The following is an 8,515-nucleotide window of genomic DNA, read 5'->3' on the forward strand; positions in this document are numbered from 1 at the left end:
TTTTTTTTTTTTTTTTTTTGTCCCACTACCATGCTGAATGGAGTTGAGAAAAGAGAAAGAAAACTGTGAAGAGTGATCCAAGCCTCTTGGGTATTGTGAAGGGAAGGTGAAATAGAAATGTGTGGTTTCTCAAGTTCTAAATGATCAAAAAAGAGTGAAGAATCTGTAGAAAATAAGGATCCCACTGCACCCCCAAATCCTGACATCCTCCTTTGAAGTCAGTGGCTGAACTTACAGTTTTGGCAGTAAGAAGTCAACAAATGAACAGTGAAGATCTGAGCTACGGAAAATCCACTTGCTAGTGAGCAGATTTCCCCAATGATGCTGCCTTTTCCAGGACACGAACTTAAATTAAAAACAAATCATCAAACCACCCCAAATCTGTCCTCCTTGGAGTCCCTGCATTTTGTGACTGAGAGGATGCTGTGCTAACTGAGAGGGGAAATACAATGATGCAATTGTACTACACTGAGGCAATGTGGTGCAAGGTCAGTGCTGTGTCTCCAGGCCGCATGGTGCTGTGCATTTATTAAGCGCACGGCACGTTGCATTTGTGAGCAGCATGCTGGAATGCAATGGAAATATTCAGTTACTCAGCAAACTGGGGGTGACACTGTGGATCTGAAAGCTCTGAAGGTATTTCCATCCATCTCCCCTCCTTTAGTCTGACCTTCAAAGTCCATTGTGAGGTCTCCATCCTACCTCATCCAGATCAAAAACACTGGCTGATTCTAAAAGACGTTCACTTTCCTCGAGGCTTTCTGAAGCACAGGCTGCGTACACCTTTAATGCTCGGTGACCTTTGGAAAACAATATTTCTTTCATCTCAGCTATAAACATGCTGGCAGGAGCGGAGAACTGTGAGCTGTGCTCAGAGCTGACCAGCTGGATGTGTCCAGAGGCAGCCCAGCCCCAGGGGTAAGGGTGGAGAAACCAGGCAGCCTCTGCCTTCACACATTGCCTTGTATAACGAGGTTGGCATGGCTAGCTCCTGCTGCTTTCATCAGGAAGCATATACCTGCGTTGCTCTTGCTTATCGGTGGCTACATTTCACGTATTGCTTATCACTGGACCTGTGCAGCCTGTGTGGCCAAATGAGGGTATGTTATCATTTGCTTTAGTAAGAGATGAAAGTTGATTTTGTGAAGACCTGAACGTCATAAGACACCATAGACTCTTCAGGCAAACAAATAGGATTTCTTGTGAATTTGCTGTCCTTTAAGGTACTGAATGGGCACAGAGATTCAGACTGTCCCTGATTTTCAGATGAATTTCTCCTGTGGTATAAAAGATACTCTCATAATAGTCCCAAATTAGCTGATTGCTTGAAGTGCCAGAATACTTAATGCTCTGCTATTTTAAACATATGGAAATTGATTCAACGCTTATCATCTATTTAGAGATGTAAATTTATTGAAAAAGATGCCACTTCTTCCTCAGCTCCAGGCAAGCTCCGATGCTTGGCTTTCTGGGCACAGGCAGGTTTTTACAAGGCCCTGTGATTTTAACTACAGTGATTTACATTCTTTCTAAAGGCAGAAGTAGAGGAAAATGGACTGTATTATCTACCAAGAAAAAAACTTATCAATACTAGCACTGGTGTAAACTGACACAGCTATGGCTGTATCTGGTATGTTGTACCCTGAGGGTCTCATCCCAGGCACAGACACTGGGCCAGGCTTGGCCAAGCGCATCGTGCAGCTGCTTTGGCAGTAGGGCCCACACTGACATCAGCAGCGTGGGTTTCTGTCACAGCAGCACTGGGACACGGTCATGGGAAGTGATGGAGTGCTAGCAGTGTCTGCTGTCACATTGGATGGGTGTAGACATAAAGGGCATAAAAGTAATGGAGAGCACCCAAAAGAGGGCTACAGAGATGGGAAAGGGTCTGGAGGGCAAGGTGTGTGAGGAGCGGCTGAGGTCCCTGTGTTTGCTCAGTGCAGAGCAGAGGAGCTGAGGGGAGGCCTCATGGCAGCTGCAGCTCCTCACAGGGAGCGGAGGGGTAGTGCTGAGCTCTGCTCTCTGGTGACAGCGACAGGGCCCGAGGGAACGGCAAGGAGCTGTGTCAGGGGAGGGTCAGTTGGGGGTTAGGGAGAGGGTCTGCACCAGAGGGCGGTGGGCATGGAACAGGCTGCCCAGGGCAGAGGGCACAGCCCCAAATTCTGGAGTTTAAGGAGCATTTGGACAACGCTCTCAGACGTTGGGTTTGATTTTGTGTGGTCCTGTGTGGAGCCAAGGGTTGGACTCAGTGTTACTTGTGGGTCCCTTCCAAGTTGGGATATTCTGTGATTCTGTGGTTCTAAGGCAGGGCACCCCATAGAAAAGGGAGCTGTGTCCCCCTGCAATGCAGCCTGAGCTGCTGAAAGCACAAAGCATCCATCATTTATCTGTGATTCCTGCAATGGCAAGCCCTGGGCTGATGTCAAGGACATGAGACCAATACTAGGATGGGATGAGAAAATATGTGGCCAGCCTGGTTGTAGCTCTGCCTCTGGATCCTTCCTTTGGATTTGGCGCAGTCACTTTGTGTCTCACATAACAGTCACATGGAGACTCATGTGCATTCCACAGGAATGTTGTTCATGCTTTAACATTTGTGAAAATATGAGTTTCTCAGCTATTTAATCATGTGTTATTATTCAGCATGATTCATATACTAATACCATGGCTATAAAGCTTAATGTTGTGCTCCTGGGATTAAGCAGTGTTTCTTAATGTGCTTCTTCTCCTGGTATTTTCACAGAGGAGCTGGCTCAGTGTTAGAGAGCACTTACACAGCGAATGCCCCAGTCATCCCCACTTACCATGCTCTGGTTTGCATCACGAAAAGGGCACACAAAGTGGATTCCTCTCAGATGAAAGGCACATGGTGAGAACAGTGCAAACTCAGCACTCTCCTGCATTATGGACCCGCTCCAAGGCTGTACTGCTCACCAGCATAGGCACAGCCATAACATATTTACTGCACCTTAAAGTCTCCTGATGGCATTTGGAAAGTGAGTGGAGGGGCTGGATTAATTAACTGCAAAACCCAGTGTCTTGACTGGCTAATATTTAATTAGGGACTTTATTTTCTTGACACCTGCTTATTTGTGATGCTGCCTTCAGCCTCAGTAGCACAGAAAGAAATTGGGCACCGTTCCCAAGGTAAAGCATTTTAGCCTTTATCCCAACCACGTCCCATGCATGGGCTGGCCCAGCCCACCCTGCAGCCACCCTCTGCCCTGTGCCATCATGGCTGCTTCCCAGCCCAACAACAACCACACAGCAGTGTGCTATTAACACTGTGTTGTCTGAAACCAAGTCATGAGGTGGGCACAGTGCAGTACTAACTCATGCGATGACAAATAATTGTGTGCAGTTTGATACACTGGCTAAACACAGTCCTGTGAACAGCAGGAAATATGCAGCAGTGCTTTCTGTTTTGATATAGGGATTTGAGAATAGGTTTCAAGAGTGCTGAAAAAATCACCAATTTTTTTTGTATATTTGTGATTCTATTTTCAGTTCTCATAAATAAATTACCAGCACTTTTTAAAAAATGTAATGTGTAGAGCTGCAATCAGATACTTAACTCAAAAAGTTGATCATGTCTCTTTACCAGACTTCTATAAACCCCATCTGACCAGAGAAATATCCCTCGTTTCACCATCACACCTTATTCATGGCATTGCTCTCTGGCAGTACATACATTTGTGAACAACTACTGTCAAGGATGAAGCATGGGAAGAATAAAATGTCGTCAAAAATCTCCGTAAAACACCTTGAGAGCTCACTGAGAATTGCAGCCACTGCCATCAAACAGTATTGATGCACTGGTTTCACAAAAACAAGGTCAAATATCCTGCTGGTTTTATGTGTGTTTTTTTCCCCTCTTTTTTTTTTAAATAAAATGTATTAGAAATTAAAATAAGTTTTGTTACTTACATACATTAACAATATTACATATTTTACAAGAAGTGCTCTGAAAGTAATGCCTCCTGTTTTATTATGCTGGCCCACAATCAGAGGCAGATGTTGGTGGTATGGCAGTAGAGGCTGAACCTTCCCACCAATATTCCATTACATTTTGTTGCCACATAACAGATGGCAGCAGAGGGGCAGTCTGACAGAATGGTGTCTGACATGGAAATGTGTATGAAACAAAGGGGTCGAAATGAATTTCTTCATGTGGATGTGAGCACAGTGAGGCAGTGGGTGGTGCATTTCAGCAGTGGTGACAGTGACAGCGGTCATCTCCGCTGGTGCAGATTTTTATGAGCACAGCATGCAGAATCTTATCCATCACCGGTGAAAATGCATAGCTAATAGGGATGACTGTCTTGAAAAAATAGTGTTTCGTAGCTGAGAATTTGCTCTATCAAGTAGAGATATTATACTCCTTATATCTTTTGTAGTCTCCATGGAAATAAATAGGAGGCATTACTTTCAGAGAACCCTACATATATGTGGTTCAAGACAATTCCTCTTCATTGAATGCGGCTCAGGCAAGCCAACAGGTTGGATACCCATGCTTTTGCACAAACCCGAAGAAAGAAATGTGCAGTAAAACAAAGTTACCACAGAACTGTTTTTGGCAAATGCTCTGGGGGTCAGGTTCAGTCAGTATCCTCCAGTGGGTTGTGGTCATCTTCCTTGTCCTAAGACCATGACTGAGCATGCACTTGGTTGTTTTTTTGTCAAGGTTTATGAAGGGTGGTAGTAGGAGAATGCTAAGGAGGTGTCGGAGCTGCAGAAGAAGCAGCCCACTCCCAAGTTACAAAGGGGTCATGGAAGAGTTCAGAGGTTGGCTGTGGTTGTGTGGAAGTGGAAAATCGTACCTTATTTGCAACATGCAGAGAAAGCTTTCCTTCAGATCAGGCCATACAAAACTGTGACTCATACAAGGAGGTTTTCACATGAACACCTATGGAAAGCCCTGTTTTCACAAAAGTTCAAGAGAATTGAAATCACAGAAGAAATGAGAGTTCAAAAATGCATTCAAATCAATCTTCTGAATGGAAATGCTGCTCAAGAGAAACAGAGAGAGATGTCCAAGGGTGCCCAAATGAATTAGGAGCCCATGCTTCTCTGAGTGTCAATGCTCCTAACCTGCTTTTTTCAGATGACACTCATGGACTCACAAATGGAGCTTGAGGCCAGAAGATCTGGGCTTCTGAGAACTAATCTCAAAGCTGATACCAAGCGATACAATCCTTTTACTGCTGGCAGGCTGAAACAGTCAATTGCAAATGTGTTTGCTCTGGGTTGTCAGTGCAGTCTCCTTGGAAGTTAGACGTGGTTACTTTTGAAAATATTACTCATCTGTGACTTACGAAGCTAATTTTCAGAAGTTATTTAGAAAGTTTCGAGTCTTGATAAAGTAGCTGGAATCACAGCCTTGTTTATACAAAAGAAAATCTGAATATTTCCAACCCCCAGATTAAACTGGAAGAGTGCATCTTTTTTCCTGTGTTTAAAGCAGTTTCAGCCATTGCCCTTGGTGCTTATGGTACAGCAATACATTGATTTGGCACTACTTTGGCCAAAGACCTTAAGTGCAAAAAGTTTAGTCCATTGGGAGCATTTTGCTATATGGCACTAGAAGGTGTGCTAGAATTTACAGAATCAATGGGACTTCAAGCCAAATACACAGGATTCCTTCCATGAAATCCCATAATTTGTCTCATTTATTTAGTCAGCACTGTTTTTAAAACCTGTGGTCCAGCTGCAATCCAACAGCGCACAGAAAAAAGAACTCAGCCTCGTTCCAGCCCCCGCTTCCACCCACAAATGGCCAAAATGTCACGCGTGGGCACACAGAAACCCACTGACAGTACTAAACGAAACAAAAGCATCAAATGTCTTACCAAAACTCTTGGTCACTTCCCTTTAGCAAGGTGTTTTTAATGGCCCCCAATAGTAGCAGTGAATTTTATTTACAATAGTGATGCTGAATGCATTCAGCTAGCGCAGGCCAAGGCTCAGTGACAGAACATCCTCGCAGTAAGCAGTAGCAGCTCAAGGGCTTTTCCCCTCATATAGAATCATAGAACCATTTGAGTTGGAAGGGACCCTTAAAGGCCATCTAGTCCAACTCCCCTGCAATGAACAGAGACACCTACAGCTTCATCAGGTGCTCAGAGCCCCATCCAGCCTGACCTTGAGTGTCTCCAGGGATGGGGCACCCACCACCTCTTTGGGCAACGTGTTCTAGTGCCTCACCACCCTTATTGTGAAAAACTTCCCCATATCTGCTGTTCTCACATAAACCAGAGCTAAGTTCAGTCAGCTTATCTTCTGAGGATGAGATTTGGGTGTACAAAGTACACTGATGTTCAATTACTTTAAATTTACTTGTTTGCCCCAGTAGTTCCTCAACATCCCAGCTTTTGTTTCAACAATACTTTTATTTCCTTTCCTATCTACGTACTGAGGGACTTGGGGGTAATAAAAACCTCTAAATAACCAGGTGGATTCAGTCCATCATCATTCATTGCTACCAGCTGAACCTGAGTAACTCAGGCAATTACTGAAAATAACTGTTCTCCATTATGCGCAATTGCAGGCCTCATTTCTCTTAGTTTCCAAATTAAAAAAATAAAGAAATACATGCATGGATTGTTGAACTTCATTTTTATTCACATAAATAGACTTTGAAGGAGGAAAAAAGACTATAAAGCTTTGCCCAGCAAACTCGTTTTATACATAACCACAAGCAGGCATATGGCTAGTCTGTAATAATGCAAATTGTGAAAATCAGTCTAGGCAAAATGTCTCAAAATTGGTGCATCAGCAGTTTGAGTTATTCTGAGCAACTCTCAAGTATACTACAATTCCCCTATTAGTTCTTCTTCTCAACACGCCAATCTTTTATATTTACATTAAATAAAATCGTAACTATATTGATTCAATGAGGTTGTCATAAATTACAGTTTAAATCGTTATTGACTATCAGTACTAAAGCAATTCTAATTGAGGGAAAAGTCACAAGTAGGCCCTGTTTGCTGGCGAAGTCTTAAGGCAAGTCAAAGCACTGCACTGGAGGAAGACGCTGAACAGAAGAAACCATCAGAAACCAACGCTGACCTCACCAAAGCCAGCAGGCAGCTCTCCCACGAACGTGAAGAAATATTTACTTCGTTTCAATTCATCCCGATAATTGCATTCCGTATGCATTGTTTGTTCACATTTAAATCAATTGTCATATAAAAGTGTTTCTGCTTTATGAGTAAAAAATTAGCCTACCGTGGCAAGGTCTGCTAGTGCCAAACTCCTGCAGGAGCAGAACCTAACAGAAAACATGGGGAACACTTTGCTCCATTAAGAAGTTTTATCAAAACGGATTTTAGTCAATTTATTTCTCTGGCATGTTAAAGATACCCCCAGCCAACTAATTAAAAGAATTCTAAATAACTGCTTTTCTGCAAGTTATTTCAGTTCCCGTTTCCATCTGAATAGAACTTGCTGCAAGTCACCAACAACAGATAAGCAACATTTACAATTCTTCAGCATATGAGACATCAAATTTTAGGAGCCTCAATCAAAACGTCAGGCTGGCCATAGCTTTAACACACACAGACGTTCATTAAAGGACACATAACAAGGGGGCAGCCGGCCTTTCTGCCCTACGACCAATGTTTCCATGGGGCAGACCTCCACCAAACACACCACATACCTGTGAGCAGCATAGAGATTCCTGAAAGCTTCTCGGGGAGGAGATGCCTGGAGCCACTCGTGACAGCGGGAAGGAGTGGACAGGCTGGTCCCACACGTGTAGGGCCTGGCTTACACCCATGACCACGCTGCGGGCCACCACGTTTCTCACCAGCCCAACGGGGAGCCATTCACCACAGTCTAGGTACACGACGCGTGGCTGAAACGTTCACAGGCTGCAAGTGGGCCACCCTGACACCACACACCTCCAGGGCATGCAAAGGGTGGCTGAATGTCATGCAGCAGTGATAGGCATCTATGTGGAAATACATTGCTGCGGTTGCCAGGGGAAGAAACGGGGGTAACGGGAAACCATGACCTAGAGTACAAATGCAAAGCAAGGCAGAAACCGACCGTGTGAATGAAGCTTTCCTGCTTGCTGATTTAAACCACAGTTAAAGCGGTGATTCAAATCAGTGTCACCCGCTGTTGTCTTATCCTCTTAAGTTCCACGTATTTTATTCATATATAATTAGTAAACTTCCTATGACATGCCCTGGATTTTAGCGTGTATGTGCAGCCAATGAATGAGGCAGTGAAAACGTCGCACTCCTGCTTTTCCATTTAAGCACAAGTAGTAACACCAACGGAACTCAGCAATAAGAGCCAGTAATGGGGAAACGGTAACAGAAATGCCTCCCTGCTCATCCAAATCTCAAGCTGGGAAGTCAGGAGCAGAATTAGCACTGATTACACTGCCAACTAGCATGCAGGTCTCCCTCACAAATGTAAAACCTCAGACTGGTAGAAGCTTACTAGAGCAGAGCACATCTACTCTCGGAAGAGGAATGGGGGAAAAAAACACACCAAACAAAACACA

The sequence above is a fragment of the Numida meleagris genome, chromosome 2 (genome assembly GCF_002078875.1).
Source record: "Numida meleagris isolate 19003 breed g44 Domestic line chromosome 2, NumMel1.0, whole genome shotgun sequence".
NCBI classification, from domain to species: Eukaryota; Metazoa; Chordata; class Aves; order Galliformes; family Numididae; genus Numida; species Numida meleagris.